Below are 27,068 nucleotides of genomic sequence, written 5' to 3'. Positions count from 1 at the left end.
GCTTGCAAAAACTTATGTGTAAACACAATTTCAAGACATACAAAGGTAAAATTGTGTAAATTTGGAATGTGTTAAATTTTAAGGTGTAATATTTCCGCTTTTATGAGTAAAATAACCTCAATTAAGACTGAAAGTGTGACAAAACACTAGAATAGAGGTGAGTTTACACATTTTAGAGGTAAAATTACACATTTTTTTGTCAACTTGATTTTTCATAAACATTAAAAAATACGAAAATGATTATTTTTGAATTACATTTTTCAAAACGTTCGCAAAGTCACATGAAACATAAAAATCAAAACTAAGATTTTCTAAAAAAATATAAATAGTTCCCTTTTCAAAGCATTGAAGCTTCAAATAAATGCCAAAATTGTTTTTTTTTGGTGAATTTTTAAAATCAAAGTCTGTTTATGTGTGGGGTTGGGCCTTAGAGGGTTAGATTTCTGTTTAAAAATTTGAGATTAAGCCTTCAACTAATTCACTTAACCAATGTTTTCAGTTATAGTTCATTTTTGTATCTTCCTAGCTCACCATAGTTTTTTTTTGAAAAGGACCTATAAATCAGTTACTTTCGAAGGAATTTCCTGATCGATTTGGTGCCTTAAGCAAAGTTGTCGATTTTTTGAATTAGCTTTTTCACAAAAAATAAATTTCCCAAAATCCGTATTTTAAATTTTTTAAACTTTTTTCATAGATCTGATTTATCTGAAACAGTGCCGGGCCGGAACTAATATTTGGAAACAAGTTGAAAAAGTAAACTTTTTTTTTATAATTGCAAGTAAGATTAAAATATCTTGATTTTAAGAATGAAAAACAAAGATAGCTTTCAAAAATGTGTTCATTTGATTTATTTTGATTTTTGTTTGTTGAAAATTGTAAAGATATTGTTTTTGACGATTGCAATAAAATATCTTGATATATATTTTTTTAAATAAAAAAATTCGATGGTTCTGTTCGAACGCGAATCAGTTCAATACGGAGCGTCGGATCGAGGTGCTCTTTATTGCGTTCGGTTCGTATAAGCACAAGGAAGGTTTATATGCTAAAAAAATCCCACTTTGGCCACTCTGGAGCAACTGTAGAGTGTATGAGAAAATTTACGTAAATCACATTTTGATCGCAGGAGGCTGAATAAGCAAGTAAACTTAAAACGTCAAGAAACATAAAAAAGTCAAGACAAAGTTTGTCGGGTAAGGCTTGTTTTTTTATAAAAAAAAATCATTGAAGTTTCAATGAACTTCGCAATCTTTCAAAGTTTAATTTCCTCAACACTACAATATTTAAAAAATCAATGAGATATGGTAAAATTTATTTAAACAAAATTTGGATTCGAATATTATTTACAAAACACTTTCCCGGGCAGACGGTAATAACAAAATTCATGCCATTTCAATAACAAATACTGTTAAAATAACAGAAATTTTTAAGAAATCTTCTTGAAAAATCCATTTTTGCATTAGGGTATAATAACAGTTTATGTTATCATAACAAAATTTGTTATTGGTCTGATATTGGTTGAAATCCAAAACAACTTTGGAATAACATTTCTTGTTATGGAAGAATATCTCCAAATGTTATTGGGAGATCGGATTAGTTGTTAAAATAACAAAAAGTAATAACAAAGATTTGTTCGAAGAATTACTAAAAATGTTATTAGGCCGATGCAAATATTTAAAAAAGTTTTTGTCCCTCGGCCCTGGCCGAGGTCAAGGGAGGGGCAAAAAAATATAAAAATTTAAATAACAAGCCATCGTCTTCACATTTAAATGAAAAAAGTGTTTTAAAATGCATTTTACACTAGTTCAGTTGTTTTGCAATCATTAATTTTCAAAAAATCTAAGATCTGACAAAAACAAAAATTGTATCGAAAAAAAAAGATTTTGCATCGAAAAGTTTCAAAAAATCTTGAGACCCAAACATGCTAAAAATGATTTTAAACGCAGAAGAATGTATTTTAATTTGATTTCAGCTGGTTGCACTTTAAATTTCATTGAAATTATGAAGTTTATTGTAAAAATATTTTTTTGCCCCCTTATTTTTCGGGCCAATTTTGAAGGGGGTGACAAAACTTTTAAAAATATTTGTACCAGCCTTAGTCTGTTATTACAATAACAATCCAATGACAAAAAAATCATAGCGACGAATAACAAATCTTGTTATAAATAACATATAATGTTATTGGCCTAGTATTTTCAAATAACAAAAAATGTTATTCCCAAGTTGTTTCCGTCTGCTCGGGTTGTGCGTTGTTGTGCACTTTTATTCAAATATCTTAAAAAATATTCTAAAATGATTTTAAACACAAACTAAATTAAAAAAATGTAAAAAATATATATAAAATCATTTTCAATTCGTTATTCTTCAAAATTTAAAGTTTATGAAAAAATATATTTTTTGCGCCCTGATTTCTTGATTCACGTTGGAACATTTTTTAATATTTTTAAAATATTTGCAGCGATATGTTTTCAGTATGAATAATTTGCTTTAAAATCCTTTTTTTTCAAAAATACTTTATAACTGAACATATTTTCTTGAAAAATACATTAGTTTTTGCCTACTTTCTTTTTAAAAAAGAAAATAGAACAAACTGAAATTAGAAATTTAGAGTCTTTTTGTACATATTTAGACAACAATCCAGGTTTTTTCATAAATATCACAATTTTACGAAATGAATAATAACGTTTTCTTGCGACATTTTTCCAGTTCAAAAATACCATTACAGAAATTATTGAATTCAAACATGAGTTTATTTTTTAAAATTGAATAAATGTACCCGAGAAAATTGTTCATCATTTTACAATTCTTTACCCGAGCAGACGGAAATAACTTGGGAATAACATTTTTTTGATATTTGAAAATACTATGCCAATAACATTTTACGTTATTTATAAAAAAATTTGTTACTAGTCGTTATGATTTTTTGTTATTGGATTGTTATTGTAATAACAGACTTGTCATTATTTTTTTTTTATTTTAACAACTACCCGGGCAGACGGTAATAACAAAATTCATGCCATTTTAATAACAAATATTGTTAAAATAACAGAAAGTGTTATGGAATCTTCTTGGAAAATCAATTTTTGCATAAAGGTTCAATAATATTTTATGTTATCATAACAAAATTTGTTATCGGACTGATATTGGTTGAAAGCCAAAACAACTTTGGAATAACATTTTTTGTTATGGAAGAATGTCTTCAACTGTTATTGGGATGATCGGATTAGTTGTTAAAATAACAAAAAATAATAACAAAGATTTGTTCGAAGAATAGCTAAAATTGTTATTAGTCTGTTATTACAATAACAATCCAATAACAAAAAAATCATAACGTCGAATAACAAATCTTGTTATAAATAACATAAAATGTTATTAGCCTAGTATTTTCAAATATCAATATATGTTATTCCCAAGTTACTTCCATCTGCTCGGGTAATCCGATCATCCCAATAACAGTTGGAGGTTTTTTCCATAACAAAAAATGTTATTCCAAAGTTTTTTTGGCTTTCAACTAACATTAGACTAATAACAAATTTTGTTATGATAACATAAACTGTTATTGAACTCTTATGCATAAATGAATTTTTCAAGAAGATTCCATAACACTTTCTGTTATTTTAACAGTATTTGTTATTGAAATGGCATGAATCTTGTTATTACCGTCTGCCCGGGTATATCAATCAAGCAGGATGAACAAATTTCCTCTGGAATGGTGAATCCTTTTAAAATAAAAAAAATGAACCGTTTACTTGGAATCACAGCAAGGAATTTGCATCAAATAAACCGTTTACCTGAAACCAAGTCTTTGTTCATTGTCATCCAAAAAACAACTTTAAAAATTCCTCAGATTAAAAAACAAAACAAAATTTAAAGAAAAAGCAAATTAATTAAATAAATAAATATTAAATAAAAAAATACACATATCAACAGAAGCCCATGCGAATATTTTTTTTTGAATTTACCGAATTTAGGAACATTTTGTAACATCCCAACGTCAAAACCCCCTGTAATTACGTGGCACTCAAACAAAAAACCTAACGAAATTATGTTGAGCTTTCGCCCCCACGCCTTCCATCTAAAAATAGATCCCACTGATAAAAATGTCCATAAAAAGGGGACAAAAAACTGAAAAAGGACCACCGCACATCTTCATTATTGTTTTCCGTGCGCTTTCTGGCGTCATTTTCCAAGAAACTACCTTTTAACGTGAAGTGAAAAAAAAGAAAAGGTTAAGACACGACACAATGAAACAAGTTAACTGAGAGAAAAAGTTGTTGTCACCGTCATCGGCGCCGCCGGTGGTAAATAAAGAAAACAAATTTACGACCCTGCCAAATTTGGACGCCCACCCGCCACCACCCACCAACTGATGAATGGGGAAGTGATTTTCCAGTGGATGTTTTTTTTTTTTTTGTAGGTCTCATTCAACTTGCAGGAAATGAAAGAAAACGGCTGGTCTTTGGGCTGACAAAACAAAAAAACAAAAAAAAAAACAGAAAGGAAATGTCGGTGATAAATGGTGCCCCCCGTTTGATTTATATTTGGTCAGATAGCCCTCCTGCTTTTGTCCAGAGTGACGAACTTTGGATAAGCCCGCGAAGGAAACAAATGAAAAGCTGACGACCGGGCCCACCGTGAAAAATGACCAAACAAGCGATTGTTGATTGGGCAATGTTTGGACTAGCGAACGCGTTTGAGGGAATGAAAAATGGATTGGGCAAAGTTGAGAGATCATTTCAGAACATATTTTTTGTTGAAATAATCAAGAATGCTCACTCTAAGTACTAACTAACAATACAACTAAAATCCTTCAGAAGGGATTACTGCTTTGCAGAGGTGTCCTTTTCATGCAGAGAGCTAAATAAAAAAAAACAAACGAGATTTCCCATGTAGCCACTCAAAAGCACCAGAGAAACATGAAGCCAAACGAGTCCTCACTCACTCAAACAAACTCAGGGATTAGCGCAGAAATAATGACGTAAAAGTATCAACTTTCAGCATCCCTCCGAAAGCACACTATTTGCATGTAGGTTTCAAAGCTTACATTGCTGAATGGCGTAACCACCAAATCCGACCAAACGTTGCAATAGTGGCAAAATGGCGCTTACGTCGCTTTTCAAAAGTGAGAGTCCTTGCGTCATAATCCGACGAGCGGAGGGGTCTCACTTTATCTCCTTTTTGCAACCTCATCATCACATATTTGAAAGCATGTCAGAGGATGGCCTGTGACCTGGCCCGACCTGGGCAGTGTTGCCAAGAGGTTGTTACATTAACATGGTGTAGTGTTGTGGCATAATGCAGATTTGAATCTCCGCAGAGATTAGTTTCACAAAAGGTTTTTTTTGAAGCGCCGAGATTCATACCGCATCCTTAGTGCCAGATCTTGGTCAGTGATTGACCAACTTGAGTTACCGTAGCAGTGCGGTGCGGAACGGTCCCAGATTTATAAGACCAGTGGGAAATCACTTGATTGCTCTCAACGATTTGCACTATCCGCTTCCCATGTCAATAAATTACGAAACGCAAGGGTTTCCATCAATCCTGCGCTTTGCAAATTTCCGTGCAATATCCCTCAGAGACCACTTCATAGCAGTTTAGGCTTCCAAAGTAAGGAGTTCGCCAGATTAAAAAAAAACCTCAATCAAAAAACTCATTGCCATCCGAAGATTAGGCGTTGCCTCGGAATGACATTTAGCACGCCACCCCGTAATGAAGCTGAAAAAAGTGGGGGAAACAAAGGGGTACCTTGAAGATAACATCTTGGGCGGCTTGGCCGCCGCCGACCAGAACTCGGCGTTCCAGGGATCCGGAACAGCAAAAAGTCAACACCATGCGATGTGATTAGCATCGAAATGGGGGGCTCATGAATAAAACACACTGAAGCAGGTGGCGCGCGAAGGTTTGCCGGGGTGGAATCGCCGTGTTTTGAAGGTTAAATACGGTTTTTTTTGTTGCATTTAATTTTTAAGCTTTTTACATCCATATTGTAAAAGGGTTGAAACAAACTTTAACATTCTAATGTTTTTGTTGTACAAAGCAGATCAGCTCATCTTTTTTTCATACCTTTTTTTTAATTCAACATCCCGTATTGTCAAATAACAACCAATTTTCATCATAATCTTGAAACAAAATGATTTTATTGTACTAAAAGCGGTTAATTTAAAATACATTTCTTCGTCTTGGCGCTTACGTCACTTAGTCAAATCAACGGAAACCATTGATTTTGCTAGTAAATTGCGATTAAAAAACAACGCAAAAGATTCGGAAACATAAAAAATGCTGGTAGTAGCTGAAACAGTGGTGTAAGTGTTTAAATTGATTTTCCATAGATAATTTTGAATATTCGCCCTTTTTATTTTATTAAATTCGCCCTTTTTATTTTATTAAAATGCCTGTATCTTGGCACTGAAGTAACAAAAATTAATTGTTAAAAAAGCAATATTGTTCAAAAAATTGTTACCGACAATATTACAGTATTGGTTTTTTTTACCAACATTTTTGTAGACGGATTTTTTGAGAAATTCGTAAAAATTCAGACCAAAAAATAATATTTTCAAATTTAACATGCTGCCAATGAAAAATGACGACTCCTGGATCAATAAGGATACAGAACATTATTCCCAACTATGATTTGAAGTAAATGCGGGGCAAATTATGATATTTTTTATGAAAACAATATTGTTTTCAGTAAATCGTAAATCGCGAGTTCTAAACAATTTTTAGGAATTTTTCGTTGCATGAAAACATTGTTTCTGAGGCAAAAACCCATCAAAATCCTGGTGAGCCCAAAGGTTTCCGCCACATCGCCATTTTTGGGACACACTAGTGCACAGTTTTCACAGTGATTCACCTAGAACAAGCAATGTATCGATAGTGTACCTTGCCGTTATGCAACAACAAGCCAGAAGACGTGAATGCGCTGGCGGTTGAGATTCGACTTGTCGATCTTCCGAGCGAGAACAAGCCGGGACTTCGAATTTGATATTCAGCATATGATTCTGTATGAGCAATTCCAGCTCAAATCAGGAATTTTTCTGGTACTTTTGTACCCGACCCTCTCCGATTTCAATGAAACTTTGTAGACATGTTATCCTAGGCCTATATAAGCCATTTTTGTGTATATTTAGCCAATAGTACTTTAAAATTACATTTGAGAAGGGCGTAAGTTATTTAAATATTTTTGTATTTTGCAATTTAAAAATAACTGTATATCGAAGCCGTTGCATCGTATCAAAAAGTGGTCAAAGACAAACTTGTAGGAAATTGGACGGGCTTTCTGAAAAAAATACACTGAAACAAAAATACACACCACATCTATGAGATTTTTTTATTTTCAAGTTTAAAACTTAAATTTAAAGGTGATGTCACGATTTTTTTTCGTTCAATTTTTTTGAGGAAATAGCCTAAAATGTTACCAAAAGACTGACGAAAAATGCAGCATGGTATGTCTATGTGTAAAAAAAATACAAAAATCATTTACTGAAACTGTTTTTCTGAAAAGTGGTCAAAACATCAAATTTTTTAAAAACCAGTAGTGGGGATCGATTCTCTAGACAATTTTAAATAAAAGTCTCCATATTGACCATTGTCTTATGTCCAATCCTTGGGAAGATACAGCGGTTTTAACATAAAAATGTTGAAAAACAGGTTTTTTGGTGGTTTTTGGCAATTTCCATATGACAGACATGGTTTTTCAGTCTCGTAAATATTTTTACCGGAAAGCTCGTCCAATTTCCCATAAGTTTGCTTTGAAATGATTTTTGTATTATTTTTTTTAGAAGAGACATACCATGCTGCATTTTTCGTTAGTCTTTTGGTAACATTTTAGGCTATTTCCTCAAAAAAATTGAACGAAAAAAAATCGTGACATCACCTTTAAATTTAAGTTTTAGACTTAAAAATCAAAAAATCTCATAGATGTGGCGTGTATTTTTGTTTCAGTGTTTTTTTATCAGAAAGCCCGTCCAATTTCCTACAAGTTTGTCTTTGACCACTTTTTGATACGATGCAACGGCTTCGAGATACAGTAATTTTTAAATTGCAAAATACAAAAATATTTAAATAACTTACGCCCTTCTCAAATGTCATTTTCGAGTACTATTGGCTAAATATACACAAAAATTGCTTATATAGGCCCAGGATAACATGTCTACAAAGTTTCATTGAAATCGGAGAGGGTCGGGTACAAAAGTACCAGAAAAATTCCTGATTTGAGCTGGAATAGCTCGTATAAAACCTGAAATTTAAGAAGAAAAATAGAGGGAAATTAACACATGAATCGCTGTTTTGGCTACACCCAAAACTGGGCAGCGCTCGTCCGAGAAAATAATTATGGCGAGACAAGAGAAAAGTGGTACCATTTACGGACACCGAAAACACAGCTCGAGATGGGCGAGAGAATTATCCTCTCGAGGTTCATTTGCAAAAAAATCATCCGTGATAACAAAAAAAGTGTTGACTACGGGAATCGAACCAAAAACCATTGAGGTACTAACTCAATGACTTAACTGCCTCGGCCACCACAGCTTGGTGCACAAGAAGTGGTCAGGTGTCAAAAATCACAAAATACAATTTTTTTTCGAAAATAATAGTTTTTTTCTAAATTTGCAATAAAAGTATCAAACGAAGCGAAGTTTTGTGTGCTTTTTCACCTGATAGTTTTTTAAATACTTATTTTTTACAAAATACTGTATATATTTGAAAATTCTGAAATATACAAAATTAGCAATGTGGGTATCAAACGAAGCGAAATTTGGTAAACATTTTAAATTTCTTATAGTTTATTTTTGAAAAATTCTAAAATTTTCACAAATTAGCGTATTTTTCGACAATACTTTTTTTTAACTTCGCAAAGGAAGCGAAATTTTGATATAAATACTAAAATTTCAAACAAAATATGGTAATTGAGTATTTTTGATAAAATGCGGTATATTGTTATGAATTTTAGTTTTCTATAAACAAAAACTCTAATAAAGTGAAAACGCATACGAGTCATTCCAGGTCAACTGAGTACACTTTTGGACTCGACCTTCACCGATTTGGACCAAACTTCGAGGGAACGTTCATCTATCGATAGTTAACAAAATCCCAAGTTTGGTGCTGATTAGACCAGCCCTCTATTTTTGGCACCGCCCTCTTTTTTGAAGGTTTTTCTAAAAAACTTTTTTTTCTTTTAATCATAACTTTGCAACTATTTAAGCAAAAGACATTCTACAGGTTGCATTTTATAGAAAATTTTCCAAGGAATTCGATAAAAATAAAATTTTAACCCTTGAATGACCACTTATATTATATTTAACGTTTTAAGTATTAAACATCAGTTTTGACCAATTCCATATGTTTTTATTTGTTTTATTTTATCACCATCGTGTTTCCTAGACAATTTTACAGAATAATTAATGTAGACCTCAAACTAAAATGAGCTATTGGCGAGATACAGCGATTTTACTGAAAAAAGTATGATTAAAAGAAAAAAAAAGTTTTTTAGAAAATCGTCAAAAAAGAGGGCGGTGCCAAAAATAGAGGGTTGGTCTAATCAGCACCAAACTTGGGATTTTGTCAACGTGAATACTTCCATCATTGTCAGATATAAATTTTGCGTCGTTTTCAATATTTTGACAAAATTTCTTCAACAAGTTGTTTAGAGTGATTAAAAATAATGCTTTTTTATCAAAAAATGTGTAAAGCCATTTGCAAATTCAAATTGAATTTTACATCTAAAATGATTTTGAAATTTTGTTTGTCCGAATCAAATCGTTGGTTTAAATAAAATTGGGTTCAATTTTTGATCGCAATTTACTCCAAAAGAACTTCATTCATTAAGGGTTAACTTGTTTCAATCCCTTTCTCTCAAGTAGTCGAAATCAGCCACTAGAATGCCTCAGCTGTTTGGCGCCACGCCGATCGCCGCCATAATTCCCAACCCCATTTGGTATCGCATCTTCCAAAAAGTTAGGCAGGTCGGATATCTCCGCGATTATTACGGGCATATTATCCGTCGATTTTGACTGCCGGGCTTCCGGTTCTAATATCGCCGAGTAACAACAGAGGGGTACGAAAAAAAAAAACGGAGGAAATAACATTTCCAGACGCAAGGCGCGGCGCAACGCAATTTTGTAACGGAAATCCGTGCAATCTTCCCGGGGGGGTCGACGAAAAACGTTATCTTCATCATGATGGCAAATAATCATAACGGGGTGGAAAAAAAGCAAATGATGATGCTTTTCTTAAATTACTTTCGTGCTTGGGCTAGAATGTTCGAATGATGTTCTACTTTTTGAGAGAGAGCTTTTTTTTTGGTGCTGGTTGGGGAAAGTTGTTCGAGGAAGAAGTTTTCCTTTCCTAACATTGCACAGCGATTTCGAGGAAAAGTTTTTTTTTTCTCTCTGGCAAAATCTAAATGGATTGATCGCTTTTCGATGGTTGATAGTTGGAGTGGGGGAAAACTCGATTTTCCGCATTGCAGCAGAATCATTCGCAAAAGATATTCATCAATCTCTGTTTTCTGGTTGGAAGTATTGCCTGGATGAAAACTTCCGAATAGATATTCAGATGTATTCAACTTTTTTTTTTTGTGCTCCGATGCCCACCAAACGTCATTTGTCTTTTTCCACAAAAAGCTTCCAAGTGAGCTTTGAACGGGGCCAAAGTTCATGCCAACACTGGAAATTGCCAGGAATCGATGGTCCAATCAATCACCCGGAATTTACAGCCATTTGAGCACATTCTTCATTTGACGTGGCCCGTGGGAAGCCTAGCGAGGGGGAGAGAAAAAGGTTAAAATATACTACTTTTAGCTTGCTCACTGATTTCGGATTTTATTTCCGTCATTAAAAACCAACTCTCGGAACTGGCTTTTTCCCGAGCTATTTGAATAACTGTTACCCCCTGAACAACCCAGCAAAAAAAAATGTATCGACTCTTCACGGTCCTCGCAATCTTTTTATGGTGATTGATGTTGGCAACCCATCCCAGCAGAGAGCTCCTTTAGTAGTAAAATTTTGATCGTTTTTCGTGTACAAGTCACCAAGTTTGTTCCCTTTTCTTGCTTCCAAGTCGCACAGTTCCATTCACATTTTACACAATCGCGAACGAAATCGCGTGGGTGCGCGAAATTGAGATATAACCGGGGAGTGGTTGGTCGCTATCGCGTACACGAAACCTGACCGGGGACCGGGAAGCCGGGGGACATAAAAAAGAGCCCCGATACAACTAGCTTTTACCGGTCTAAAAGGGGGGTGGGTGGCTTGTGAAAAACTATTGTTACGGGGATTTTCGGGATTTACTGAAATGTGTGACTGAGGGAATTTCATTCACGGGTTGATTCATGTGGGATTGGAAAGTACATTAGTCTGGTAAAAGCATTTCCATGCTGAAAAAAGAAAAAAAGATAGCTTTATGGCGTGACATGTTTTGAGAACAAAGAAAGCAAAATTATTTGAAAAAAGAGTTACTGCAGAAGATTACAGAAAAAAATGTTTCACATTTACTGATACAAAAATATCGAACCATCCGGTGTCACAACATTTCCCACATCTGCCAAACTACTAAATTGAATTCTGTCCATCGAATGGCGATTCCCCCTCAGGGTATCACTGCAACTGTCAGCAGCAAGGCATAATTATCAGCAATATTGAAATTCTGTTGCCACTCTGGACCGCCCCATGTTATCGTAAAGTGGCAAAATAGCACAACACTCGTAAAAACCGTCGAAAAGTTTAATTAAAGCAGTCCAATATCGAGCGAGAGTGACCCATTGATGACTTTTTTGCTAGCACCGAGGGGCACGTCACGTAACTTAATTAAAATGTGAAAACAGCAACCCCCTCGCAGGCACATGGGAGAAAATTTTTAAAAGGGACTAAACTCACTATTGAAGATAAAATCTATAAAAAAATTAAATTTTGTTTCACATAAATTAACAAAATGAATAAAATAAAAAAATCTATTTCAATTTTTATTTCAGCAAACAAAACAAATCCTTTCAAGCCCTTTTGCATTGTCCCCTTCGAACCGGAAGGTCACCTCATTTGAGCGTCAGCTGTCCACTTTGGGACACGTCATAAAAACTTACCTTTATTGAGCTCTCGTCTCGTTATTTAAACTGGGCTCCATCCGCCTGCTGCCATCAACCGTAAATATGAATGAAATTTTCCCAAAAAATGTCGGCGCGATATGGCCACCACTCGAAAATTTTCCGCAAATAACTCACGTCAAAAATAGAAACGGAAACGCCGGGTCCGTCAAAAAATACTGGCACGCACAATTTCCGGCACACCCACACACTGGTTTGCATGCAAAATGGCGCATGAAACGATGGAGAATTTTGGGCGCTAAAAATAAATAAAGGTGCGCCACCCAAAATGCTGAAACCAGAAACAATGCCACCGAAGGGAGGGGTCTAGGATTCCATATGAAAATGAGCATTGAAAAACGTTGATTTACAAAAAAAAACTAACTTAATCCACCTATGTGGTTGGAGCCTTCCTCACAACAATGGCTGTACACAAGTTTCATGTATTTTATAGATCCGGCTTCCAAAAAGTACATCGATATCACTTAAGTGGCCATATCTCGAGACAGGGTTGCCAGATCTTCAATGTTTTGGGCTCGTTGGAAAGGTATTTTGATAACCTAACCAACGATGGGTCGAATGATGGATCCGGACAATGTTTACAGACATTCAAGTGAGATCCGGCTTCAGAAAAGTACATAAATGTCACTTAAGTGTCCATATCTCGAGACAGGGTTGCCAGATCTTCAATGTTTTGGGCTCGTTGGAAAGATCTTTTGATAACCTAACCAACAATGGGTTGGCTGGTGGATCCGGACATAGTTTACATACATTTAAGTGAGATCCAGCTTCAAAAAAGTACATCAATATCACTGAAGTGGCCATATCTCGAGACAGGATTGCCAAATCTTCAATGTTTTGGACTCGTTGGAAAGGTCTTTTGATAACCTAACCAAGGATGGGTCGGATAGTGGAGCCGGACATAGTTTACATACATTTAAGTTAGATCCGGCTTCAAAAAAGTACATCAATATCACTTAAGTGGCCATATTTCGAGATAGGGTTGCCAGATCTTCAATGTTTTGGACTTATTGGAAAGGTCTTTTGATAAGTTAACCAACAATAGGTCGGATGGTTGATCCGGACATAGTTTACATACATTTAAGTGAGATCCAGCTTCAAAAAAGTACATCAATATCACTGAAGTGGCCATATCTCGAGACAGGGTTGCCAGATCTTCAATGTTTTGCACTCGTTGGAAAGGTCTTTTGATAACCTAACCAACGATGGGTCGGATGATGGATCCGGACAATATTTACATACATTCAAGTGAGATCCGGCTTCAGAAAAGTACATCAATATCACTTAAGTGGCCATATCTCGAGACAGGGTTGCCAGATCTTCAATGTGCTAGACTCGTTGGAAAGGTCTTTTGATAACCTAACCAAAGTTGGGTCGGATGGTGGAGCCGGACAAAGTTTACATACATTTAAGTGAGATTCGGCTTCAAAAAAGTACATCAATATCACTTCAGGGGCCATATCTCGAGACAGGGTTGCCAGATCTTCAATATTTTGGGCTCGTTGGAAAGATATTTTGATAACCTAACCAACGATGGGTCGGATGATGGATCCGGACAATGTTTAAATACATTCAAGTGAGATCCGGCTTCAGAAAAGTACATCAATATCACATAAGTGGCCATATCTCGAGACAGGATTGCCAAATCATCAATGTTTTGGACTCGTTGGAAAGGTCTTTTGATAACCTAACCAAAGTTGGGTCGGATGGTGGAGCCGGACAAAGTTTACATACATTTAAGTGAGATCCGGCTTCAAAAAAGTACATCAATATCACTTAAGGGGCCATATCTCGAGACAGGGTTGCCAGATCTTCAATATTTTGGGCTCGTTGGAAAGATATTTTGATAACCTAACCAACGATGGGTCGGATGATGGATCCGGACAATGTTTACATACATTCAAGTGAGATCCGGCTTCAGAAAAGTACATCAATATCACTTAAGTGGCCATATCTCGAGACAGGGTTGCCAGATCTTCAATGTGCTAGACTCGTTGGAAAGGTCTTTTGATAACCTAACCAAAGTTGGGTCGGATGGTGGACCCGGACATAGTTTACATACAGTTAAGTGAGATCCAAATATATGTGAAAACACATTTTTATACATAACTTTTGAACTACTTATCGAAACTTCAATCTGTATAAAACTCGATCTATGGGACCCTAAACCAAGTCGACTGCAACAGGTTCGGGTCAAATCGGTTCAGCCAGTGCCGAGAAACATGAGCTAGTTTGTTGGTCACATACATACATACACACACACATACACACACACATACACACACACATACACACACACATACACACAGACATATGTTCAGTTTTCGATTCTGAGTCGATATGTTTACATGAAGGTGGGTCTACGACGTTTTTATACGAAGTTCATTTTTAGAGCAGGATTATAGCCTTACCTCAGTGAGGAAGGCAAAAAAACAAATTAGTTCAAGATTCAAGGTTTAAGCTAAAAATAATATTTAGAAAAAAATTTAACATATCTCCATATCTACTATAAACGAACAATCCTCACAAGAATGAGCAAATTTTTGAAAAACTTTTTTTTAATTTGATGAATTTTTTATGTACTTTATTTTATTACCAAAGAAGACATTTTGTACCACTCGTTCGTTCGTAAAGGTCTCCATACAATGTTGGCAGCTGTCCATAAACAAAGGTTCTAAAAATATTTAAAAAAATCTGTGTCTTGAGAAAGTGATTTTTTGATCAACAATTTTAGGCAAAATTCTAAAAATTACTTTCTAGAACACTCAGACTGTTTATCTTTCATACGACTTTCCACACAAAAAAAAAATGAGCAATATAACTATTTTTTCAATTATCTTTTTGGTTCAGTTTTAGTTGACAAACAATCTTTTGAACAGTGGCAAAAGTTGGGCAAATTTCAGAGCTGCCAAATTTTCAAAAAAATATACATATTTTCGAAAATTGTGTAAAAGAAAGATAATAAACTACTAAAAACTATGGGAATAGGTTTGTTTTAAAACAAAAATTCTCCAATGTTGTTAAAGCTGGTCATGTTAATAAAATGCAATATCCCTCAAAAAAAATCTCAAATAATTTTGTTTTCCCATGAAAATATTTCAATGAACTTTCTTGTTGAAAAAAGTGGAAAAAAATAAAAAGCTAAAAAACTCCGGAAACTTTTTATCTTTATCTTTATCAAGGAACTGTTCATGTTTGAAATAAACAAAACATCACAGAAATAAATGAAAATTACTCTAAACAAATATAAACTAGCTTGTCGAAATACTTGATATTTTTAAAAATTGTTTTTCAAGAACTACATATTTTGAAAGAATGCAAAAACGCATAAAATATTTGTTGAAATTCTTTATTTTTTCCAAAGAACTTTCAAAATTGAAAGAATGCAAAATCTTATAGAATCTATTTAAACCCATTTTATTTACAAAAAATGTGGTCATGATAAAGTTTATGCAAAAATTTAGAAAGTATAAGTTTTTACAAATTGCTGCGTATGTTCATAAGAATGCAAAAAAAAATCTTACAGAAATATTTAAAAAATCAATAGCTTAAATATTTGCAAGAAATGCTCAGGTCTGAAAAAAAAAAAACAAAAATACACGATAATTGTTTTTGGAAACCCAATTATTGTCCAAAACTGCTCATGTTTGAAAGAATATAAAGTCGAGTTTGAAAGAATACAAAAAACATCATAAATATGAAGCCAATTTATTTTAAAGAACTTTTCATGTTGGAAACAACTAAAACACTCATAGAAATCCTTGTTTAAAAGAATGCAAATAAATTAACAAACTCTTCATAAGTAATTCAAAGAACTGCCCATGTTTGAAAGAAAGCTAAAACTCATTGAAATTCATTTTGAAAACTCCATTTATTTTCTAAAACAGCTAATGTTAAATAATAACAAAGCATGAAAAAAAATATTTTCAAAAAACATATTTAAATAGAATTTGTTTGAAATGAATGCAAAAACCTCTAATTTTTTTTAGAATCCATTGTATTTTCAATGCAAAATAAAATGAAAAAAAAAATGCAAACAGAAGTAAAGAAAACCCATCTTTAAAAACCCTTATTAAAAAAAACTGCTCTTTTAGAATAATATAAAGAAAATTGTTAAATCTCACGAAAATAATTGATAATTGGTTGTTTTTACTTAATGCATCCGGTATCAAATGATAAAATATCAATAAAAATAAAAAAACGAAAATTTGAGTAATTTCAGTTTATTACAAAAAAAACTGTAATAAAATGAAAATGCAAACAATATTTTGCAAAGCTTAATACCCATTTTGCAATTAATGTTTTTTGTGTTAACATACGTTTCTTTATGAAAAAAAAAAATTTAGCAACCAAAAAAATCTAAAACAGTTATAATGCATTCTAAAATTAGCAACGTTTGACTCTCGTATTAAAAAAAATATTTAAAAAAAAAATGGTAACTTTTTTACATAAAAAAACAATATTTTCTGAAAAGTTTGAGTCGTAACCTAAAAAAACAGTGTTGGGATTCGAGTGAGAAGAAGGAAAGCTTTTCCCACTCGCGAGAGAGAACTTGTAGTCCTTTCCTCTCCTCGCTCGCGCTCGCCTAATTTCTCGCGTTCTCGCTCTCGTCGCGAGCGCTCGCGAGTGCCTCGTGCTAGCCATTGCTTGCAAGATAGCAATTTGTTTATCAGATTTATGAATGCGTACGACACGATGGTAAAGAGGTGTAACTTCAATAGTTGTGTTGTTTTTTTCTTCGTTGCCAACTCGATTTACTTCTCGCGAGCGGACACTTCTTTCTCGCGAGCTAGCCCGTTCGCGAGCGGGGGAGAGATCGGGCAATCGGCGAGATGCTCTCGGCAGCTCAGGACTCGCGGTGAGAATTCGCGAGCGATAATTTTTTTTTTCTCGCGAGGGTGCGAGAATGCCAACACTGAAAAAACAGATTCATACAAAATTCGAATAGTTTGTTCCATTTGCAAATTATGAAAAAAAATTTTTTTTTGTAAAATAGATGATAATGAACACAAAATTTACAAAGGAAAATTATAAAAAAAAATTAGTATTATTTTCAAATAGGATTTTCTGATAAAATGTCATTATTTTACAAAAAAAAAAAAAAACATAAAATTTAAAAATCTTACAAAATTTTGCTTCGTTTTAATATTATTTAACAAATGAAGTAATTTTTATTTTTTTATTTTTGAACAATTCATAAACACAAATTAAAAGTTTTGGCCTGAATTAATTTTAAATTCCAAACAAGTTTCATGCTCAAAATGTTTACCCACCTTCAATTTAACGTGGAAAACCCAGCCTATAAATAACGTCATCCACCTTCCCACGGGGGTTGAAAATGGATTGGCGACCCAGCATTCGATGGAATCTAATTTGGACAAAATTCAGCGACTACCCAAAAGTGACCAACAAAGAGGGCCACCCAATTTTTCATAATTTAATTTGGCCCTGAAAACGTTTCACACTGCCACAGGATTTCGTCACAGATTGTGTGTGTGCGGTAACCAACTTTCGAACTGCAAGTACCGAATGAAACACACAATCGATGGTACTAAAAGCTTTTGGAGTGACGCCAAAAACGTTTGCCACTTTTCAACGAACCACAGCGGCTGCAGTGAAAATGACCTTCAAAAGTTCAGAGTTTTCTGACCATGCGTCACCGTCAATATTCGAAGAAATTAAAGTAATTTTGATGTCAGCTTGTCTTTTGCTAAAAATTTAACAACTCTTAGACTTTTCAACGCCCGGTTGGGCATAATTTTATAATTGAACTTTGGAACTGGCGGAAAAGCCAAAATATAAACACTCCAGCACGATTTCCCCAAAGATTCCTCCAACCTAGTGAGAGGTTTCAAGAGCAAAAAATCATAAGCTCCTAGGAAAGTAAGAAGGAGAAAAATTAAATCTGTAAATTAAATTTTCCCCTCCCCAAAGTTGGCTCGACTTGAGCGGTAGTGTCTACAACACTATACCTATAGTTCAGTGATTCCTAGGAGGGTCAAGCTTTCGCCCTGTTTGCCCACTGCCGGTCAAGTTGGACTCTTGCTGTACTCCTTTTTTTGGGCAGCGATTAAGCTGTGATTTCCGGAGGCTCTTTCTCACTGCTTTCTGTCTCTGGACCATGGACCGGGTTCGGGTTTGTTTTTCTTGGCCCTGCCGGCAACAGGAAGGACGGAAGTGCTGTGGTTGTTTGGTTTGGTGACTCGAATGAATTGAGGAAAATAGTCAAATAGCATAAGCCGGATGATGGCCAGCTTGGCAAATTTGCAGATGTCTTAGTAGATACGTAAATAAATTATTTCGAAGCGATTGAACTTGGGAAGTCTGTCCGAGAGGAAGTTTGGGGCTGAAGGTCATACTCTGATTAACTTGGATTCTGTTGTGAGCAGAAAAAAATGTAAATGTTTCAAATTCCCTTCCAGATTATTGATTTTGTGGAGTTTTATCTATACCAAAGGGATCCTCTCCCTTCAATCTTCAAAGGATTTAAACCCCTCAATTACATGTACTTCAGTGAGCTAGTGTAACATGTCCATAAACAGCTCAATTACACAGTTCCGCACTTTGGTACCGAGACTGATTAAGACGCCCATTAGAACTGATCAATTTTCCCGTGTGGACTAAACCATCCCACTAGCAATTTGCAAGAACTCTCAAACTCCTCAAACCACCCCCCTCGTATGCCTATACAAAGTGGGATTAGAGCCAAGCCAAACTCCGTTCCGATGTAGTTGATTGCTCTAACGAGCGTTCATTCGTAATTGCGTTGTAAATTAGTCTGGAGAGAGCTCCATCGCCTCACCGAGGCAGAACTTTGAAGTGCGTGACTAGTGCTGTTGGTACCGGATCAAATTTCCTGAGTCTGAGGAAATCCTAGAGGCAAGTCCCCGATGTGGGAGCGAAGATGATTAATGGTTTCAAAAGTGGGTGGCGGGGTAAGCTGCTAAATAGTTGACGTGACACGCATGGAAAAAGTTTGGCAATTTTGATACCTTTTAGTGAACTGTTTTAAAATTCTGTTTTCGTACAGTGTATGCTTAGAAAGGTACGCAGCGTGAAATAACAGTGCTACTTGAGATTATGCAAATTAATAGTTAGTGCTTCAGAAGGTGACTGAGAAAGCCTTGGTAGAGAGAGCTTTGGAAGTCGCACAAATCATTCAGGCTGCAATTTAGCTTGTTAATAGCTTGGTTTATTAGGAGCCTCGAGAAATGTGAGCAACAATTTTGCAAATTAATTCGAATAATTTTGAAGGAGATAGGTTGTAGAACCATTTTCTTTTAATTATTCGCGATAGTGATTTGCAAACAGAAACTTGAATTTAAAAAAAATGTTATCTTGGGTTTACTATCAAGTTTTTCACTATTTTTTTTGGGACAGAATTCATTAAAATTTAAAACTGAAATCATATTTAAATCAATTTCTGAACAATTGTACCAAATATTGCTCGTGTTAAAAAATAGGGGATAAACCTGAAGATACAATAGTAGTTTATGCAACAAGTTGCAAAAAGATGATTTTTTCAGCACGAGTCGTGCATTTATCCAACGAGGTTCACCGAAAAAAAAACACATAACACATAATTTCATCATTTGATTCAAAACAATTGTTTAAAAAATATGATTGACTTCTAAAAAAATGCCCTCCTGGAATTTAATATTTACATTTAACCACTACGTATATTTAGAATCGATTGCAATCGTGAAATAAGGTTCTTTCAAAATATCGCGGTATATAACAAATTGATAATATTGATATGTTTCAAATCCAAATTAATTTAATTTCATATTTAGTCACAAGTGCCATAGAAACAGAATTTAAAGATATCTGGAGTTTTTTTTGAAAAGGTCCAATACCTTTTTTTAACACCGCTGACTCAAGGCGGTTTCAAAAACACCAAAAAAGCAAAACTGGAAATTTGGTTTATTGGACCTTTTAAAAAAAACTCCAGATATCTTGAAATATTTGGGCATTTTTGCATTATCAAAAAAAAAATCTTGCTTCAAAATTTTATGGCAATAAAAATTGATAAATTAATGAGCAAAGCTTTTGGATAAGCCGAAGGGTCAAAAGACCAAAAGTCGAATTCCAACAGGCCGAAACATATAAATTCAAAAGGACAATGAGTTGAATGTGAGCAAACGAAGATAATGTTGAATGCAAAATCTTTCAATATGATTTTAAAATAATTGAAATACGTCTTTCTATTATATTGTTGCGAGTTAAAAATAAAGCACTTTTTGATAAAGTTAATTATTTCAGGCTTTTGCGTAATATTTGGCAATATTTTTAAATGTATTTTTTTATTACTTTTGAAAGTATCTGTTCATTTACATACTAGCTACTTTTTATTTTATTTTTATTTTAAAAAAATCAATTCCTGTCCGAAATGCTTATTAAGAACTTATTTATTTTTTTTAAAATATCTTTTTGTTTCATTTATGCTTTTGTTAGGTTTATATTCTTTCATATATGAGTCTTTTTTAAATAATCTAGGGTGGTCTAAATTTTATTTAAACTATTTTTCACCACTCTCCGTCAAAAGAAAGGCAAACAAATATTTTGTTAAAAAAGTTCAAATTTTCAATGAACAGTTAAGTCCAATGGACTAAAATCATTTCAAAATGCATTTTTCTTCGTTTCGAATCATGTTGAGCAAGTTTGAGTTTATTCAAAACTATTTTTACCTCAAATGAATTTTCATTGTTTAATGCAAAAAAAACCCGGGAATTTCCGGGATTGACTCACTTAGCAGACTTATTTTTTGAGCAACTTTTGTACTATTTCCTTATTTTTTTTACATCAAGACTAACATTTCAAAAGAACGTAATGTTGAATGCTTAGCTCTTTTGAAATGTTAGTCTTGATTAAAATAAAATATTGTTTTCCAAAAGATAGGAAAATTTCTCCAACGATTAGAACATTCAAAATCGGACCATTAGTTGCTGAGATATCGACATTTGATAAAAGTTGTGTTTGGGTGAGACTTAGAAAACACCAATTTTCCAGTTTTTTTTAATCTTTGCATGACAATATCTCAGCAACCTAAGTTGGTCGTATCAACAAAGTTTACAGAAGCAAAATATAAAGAATTTTGTCAGCTTTTCAAAAGTATTTTTTTCAAAGGTGTGCAAACATGGACCCTAGTGCCCATGTACGTTTTTCAAAAAGTTCTCGGATCAAATTTTAGTATGGTTCTCCTTGTAGGGCATGCCCATAGGGACTTTCATGCCAAATATCAGCTCATTTGGTTGTAAACTGGCTGCGCGCATCAGGGTTAAAGTTTACATGGGAATTACTATGGGAAATTGGAACTTTTTGTTCAAACGCTCCTACAGGTCTGGGAAAATCACGCGCCAACTTCTGGTATGGTCAGGCCTATGGGGAATGGTCTGGAGAACACTTTTCCCGAAGAGAGCATATGGATTCGTTGTCCCTAGACCTGGCGCATCGGCAAACAATCCGATGTCTCCAGAATCAACGGTTTTCCCTAAAAAAGCATCAAATTTTCCTTAGCATGCAATGAAAGCTTGATGAACACCGCGACGCCATATGTCAGACAGCTACCACGTGGTTGAAATATTTGCAAAAAAATACAAATTTGCTATGCAAAGATTTTGAATTCGACTAAATAATATCAGGATTACTCGAAATGATCATTTTCTAGTTAAAAGAAGGTTTGCAATTAAATATTCCAGCCGTTTCTCACCCACGTGGTAGCTGCCTGACGTATGGCGTCGCGGTGTTCATCAAGCTTTCATTGCATGCTAAGGAAAATTTGATGCTTTTTGAGGCAAAAACGTTGATTGCGGAGACATCGGATTGTTTGCCGATGCGCCAGGTCTAGGGACAACGAATCCATATGCTCTCTTCGGGAAAAGTGTTCTCCAGACCATTCCCCATAGGTTTGACCATACCAGAAGTTGGCGCGTGATTTTCCCAGACGTGTAGGAGCGTTTGAACAAAAAGTTCCAATTTCCCATTGTAATTCCCATGTAAACTTTAACTCTAATGCGCGCAGCCAGTTTACAATCAAATGAGCTGATATTTGGCATCAAAGTCCCTATGGGCATGCCCTACAAGGGGAACCATACTAAAACTTGATCCGAGAACTTTTTGAAAAACGTACCCACCCTAATGGGCACTTATTCTTAAAAAATGAATAACTGCGACTATTTTCAACAAAGTTACCTGAAAATGGCTATAACTTGAAAACTGTGCATTTTATCAAATTTCACTGAAGTACTTTCAATTGGAAATTTTATTTTACATCGAAAAATGAAGTTGAATTTTTTTTTGCAACCATCATTTCGATTTTTTGAAAACACCAGTATTGATTCAAAAATTCATAACTCGGTCTAAGATTTTTTGCCCGTTCAGGAAATTTTTGAAAAGTTGGCGTTTGATGTCCTCTAAAACATAAGAGCAAATGAAAAATTAAATAAAAATAGTGTTTTTGGCAAAACAAGTTTAAGTAACATAAACTGAAATTTTATTTTAACGTGTATCATTTTTTTCTCAGTGGACTCCTTATCCATATCTACAACTCAGCCGAGGCACCAAATCGATCAAAATATTCCTTCAAAAGATACATTTTTTTGAATTTTCATATATCATTTTTGTATGGACAGCTGCCAAATTTGTATGGAAAATTATATGGACAAACTAATGATGCAAAATGGCTTCTTTGGGCATACCGAAGGCACCTAAAAACATTTAAACCAGATTAAAAAAAATAACGAATGACCGAAATTCCAGAGAATTGCTCAGCTTTTAGAAAGTCTACAGCTTTAATGGTAAATAATAATAATTATTTGAAAATTTTACAATTGCACAATTAGTCAAAGAAGATTTCAATAATAGTAATAGTAACCAAAATAAAAAAAAAATAAATATTGATGTTTCGTAACCTGAATTCTGTATTTAAATTTGATTTCATATTTGAGCTAGAATGTTTAAAATTTCTTGAATTTAACACATTCGTCACTGTTTCAGTAAGACAGTTTACCAAATAGTTGTACTGCGAAAAGCGATTTGCAAAGACGTAAAGAGTTCGTCAGCTGTGTGCTATCTTGTGACAACGACCATTTAGTACTATTCAAGAAAATCGATTTTTAAAGTTTGATGATAAATATTTTCAAATCAATGAATGGTAGAGCCTAACTTTTTGAAGCAATAGGTTCGTATACTATCGCTTGACAAACGCTCCAAGTTTCAACTAATTTGGTTACACCAGTTAAAAGATACAGTAAATTATGTAAACAAAAATCTGAAAAGCACGTGTCACAAGTGTGCCTTGAAAGTAAATTTGTACTACGTGTCACAAGTGTGCACAGAATTCCCATACAAAATAAAATAGACTCAAAGCAATAGTTTAACCGACTTAATCAGTATATTTTCAAAAACAAAAGATTGCATTGCATTCAGAAAATGTGTATCAACATAAATGTATGACGTGTCACATGTGTGCACGATCATTTTGATGATAAATTGGTCTATGTCACAAGTGTGCATTGCGATATCCGGGAAACGGAAGTGAGTTTCCAAAATCGGGTTAAACCATCTTTTAGTGTTTGATAAGTATAGCAAAACGTCATCATTAACTCATTTTCAACCAAAATGGTCTATGTCACAAGATAGCACACAGCTGACGAGTTGCTCAAGTTTATCAAACAAATTTAAAACATCACGCGGCTCCATGTAAATTGTATATTTACATGACTTCAATGGAAACGCATGGTACTTTTTGGTCATGCACTTTTCCTAAATTCGGTGTTTAATTTTGCTTTGAGATCGAAAAAAAAAAACACATTAAGCTGCAACCTGAAACGATTTACAATATCGGTGACTCTCCCTGATGAAGGCATTCTTTTTAAACAGTATATCGTAAAAAGAAATCGTCGATACAGGAGGGATTCCTCTCTCTCGTAAAGTTATCGGCCCAGAACTAATTTCGGAATGATAAAACGCGAACAGTAACACACAAAAAAGGCCCGCCCATGCTCTGGGGGGGAGAACATGAAACTTTCTGTTTGATATCTCAAATCCCGATTCAACGCACGGGAAAAAACACAAGTCTGTTCACCTTGTAGTGTGAAGCACGATTTCTTTGATTTTCAAATAACTAATTAATATTTGTTTGTATGCTTTGATTGCGCTTATAAAGTATAAAAATATAATTTTAAAAGGTAGAGATTACATTAATTTTCCTGGCAATAAAAAAAAACAAGATGATCAAAAAAAGGACCACCGCATTCATATTTTGATCGATTTACTTATCGAACCGTGTCCGCTGCCGGGGTTTTCCCCCACCCCCTCTCTGTGTATATGTTTTTGGTGTTCAACATCGCGGAAATTGCCCGTTTTTATGCGCGTTGCCAGAAGAAAACCTATAAAATATGACTGGTTCGGTCTGAGTTGTGGGGCGGGAATCCGACGAGGGGTTTTAACCGTCAAAGCCGTTTGACAGACCATTGGAAATTATCGGCGACTTTCCAGTTGGGCAACTTTTTTTCCCCTCCAGCTTCCTCTTTGGGATGCTTGAATAACTTTGGCCATTTAAAGATTGCCTTTAAAAAAAAGTCCTATCGCGAAAGCTTAATCGCACTTGTATCGCTGTTGTTTAAGGAGTTCTAGGGGAGGAAAAATAAATTGACCGGGTTTTGGGGAACCTGTGGTGGGCTAACTTTGTGCCCACATAATCTTTATAGGAGGTCAATGGCTTTGTTATTGGAAAAGGTAAAGGAAACCTTTTTCTCTGAGATTCCTTTGGCCATTGACTTTGAATAGTCTTTCATTACGGAAAAGGTTTCATTGCAGGAAAGAACCTTTTCTTAATTGAAACATAAACAGAGACTTGGTCTGTCATTTTTTATGACAAGTATTACCTATCATTTAAGGTCTTTACAATCGAAAAACAAGATGAGACTGAGTTTTAAAACAATATCGAAAAATAAAAATAAAATATTTAAATATTGTGCAATCAATTGAATTTGATGATTTTTTTATTTGATTCATAATTTCAACCGACTGATTTCATGACATTTTAAATTTAATGTCCAAAATCTTAGAAAGAGAGCACTATTTTAACACTTAAAACCCAAAACCTTTGATCTATCAATTCGCTTAAAAAAAATGTACCAATTTGAAAATGTTTTTAAAAATGTATTTTTTGTCAAATTTTCTTCTATTTTCGTATCAGCTAAAGCTACTGCAAATTTCATTTAAAAAATAATTGAATTTTCATTGAAATAAAAAAAACGTTCAAATCGATTGTAAGTAACTTGGAATACATGTAGCGCATTTTCCTACATTTTAAATCAAATAAAGACTTTAAATTCTTTTAAGAAATTGAATTTAGAAATCAGAAATCGGTGCAAAACGTAGAAATAAGGGATTTTTTTTTTCATAAATTCGTAGATATTTTGAAAATGTTTGATAAAAGCAAAGCTGTAAATACTATGGCAAATGTTTTTTTATGCCAAAAAAAAAAACTAAATTTCGTGGCATGCCAATCACAAACCATTCAAATTTAACGGCAATTTTACAGCACCTTGAAACTTTGTCTAAAAAACCCAAAAGTATGTTATTTCAACAGTTTTATGTCAATTTATTGTTCTCCAAAATTTTATACCTTGCGGACAGATTTAAATTGGCACAAAATATTCAATAAACAATATTTTCTTGGTTCAATTTTTTTTTAGAAAAACCAGGAACAATAAAAATTTTAGAGCTAAAATTTCAGTTATCAGTTTGCATATTTAAATTGACAATTTTGATTAAAAAAAATCTATTTTTACTATCAACAATTGTTTTGTAACAATGAGTTGTACAATTATTCTACTCGAAAATTCAAAAATTTGATTTTTTTTAAATACGGCTTATTTGCTTAAATTTCAACAAAAAAGAAACATCAAAAAATTTAAACTTATTGAAAACAGTTTTAGGCCGTTGCAAATATTTTTCAAAGTTTTTTTCGTTTATAATCATATTTAGCATGTTTGAACTCCTTTGAAAACATTTTAAATTATTGTGAAATACCAATGAACAGTCCCACGAAAAGTTCTTTTTTTCGCGAAAAAAAATTCCGTCAATATTTCGATACATATTTTCAAAAATAATGATTAGAAAGCAACTGTAAGCCTGTAAAATGCATTTTAAAACAACTTTTATTTTCATTCAAATGTTAAACCTATGCTTGTCATTTCAATTTTTATATTTTTATATTTTTATTTTTTATTTTTTTAAATTGCACATATTTAGTGGAAATAAATTACCAAATAAGGTTTTACAATTCAAGAATTGCGTTTGAAAAGATGAATGGAATGCTTTCCCTAAATCGCGGAAAATCACTAGCCCTTGTAATGATGTATAAATCATTTTTTGATACTTTTTGTTTAAAAAGTTCGAACAGCGCCCCATCCCTTCAAAACATCAACCAAAGCCGAGGGACAAAAACTTTGAATAAAATTTGTACCAGCTTGAGAGTTTAAAAAACTTTAAACAAAGATACTTTTTTTCGAATATTTTTAATTTTTTAAACACCTGATTATACTCAACTGCAATCACCGATATCGTCGTGCCAACAGCTAGTAAAGCGTGGCAAAGGAAATAGTTTTATCCGATAAGCAAGAACCTACTTAGAAGCGGGAAAGGTGCGCTCTGAAAACTGCAATTCCCAGAACACAAGTGGCACCAAATCTGTGCGACAAACTGCACATTTTGCACCAGTGTGGGGGAAATTGCAGTGCTGCCAGGGATCGTGCCGTTTCGTGCATAATGCATATTTGTGAAAAGTTTTCCCGAGAGTCGAGACGTTCCCTTTCGGGGAAGTCGGCAAAGGTTGACGCGTTTCGTGAGTTGACGAGACATTTCAGGAATAAATTTCCTGCTTTTTTTTCTCCTGCTAAATATTCATGAGTGACTGCGAGTGATGGATGTGTACGTCCAGCGTTTGACGGATGTCGGATGCATAAAA

At 34.0% G+C, this 27,068-nt stretch overlaps 2 protein-coding genes across 7 annotated transcripts in view; one reads left to right on the top strand and one right to left on the bottom strand.

Moving 5' to 3' along the window:
- LOC6048873 (pseudouridine-metabolizing bifunctional protein C1861.05) overlaps window positions 1-27,068 on the bottom strand; it is a 402,385-nt gene that overhangs the window by 247,062 nt on the left and 128,255 nt on the right. The gene's annotated exons all lie outside the window — the stretch shown is intronic.
- LOC119768882 overlaps window positions 1-27,068 on the top strand; it is a 272,264-nt gene that overhangs the window by 168,043 nt on the left and 77,153 nt on the right. The gene's annotated exons all lie outside the window — the stretch shown is intronic.

Source organism: Culex quinquefasciatus, chromosome 3 (genome assembly GCF_015732765.1).
Source record: "Culex quinquefasciatus strain JHB chromosome 3, VPISU_Cqui_1.0_pri_paternal, whole genome shotgun sequence".
Classification (NCBI taxonomy): Eukaryota; Metazoa; Arthropoda; class Insecta; order Diptera; family Culicidae; genus Culex; species Culex quinquefasciatus.
This window is presented reverse-complemented; position numbering and strand designations above follow the sequence as displayed.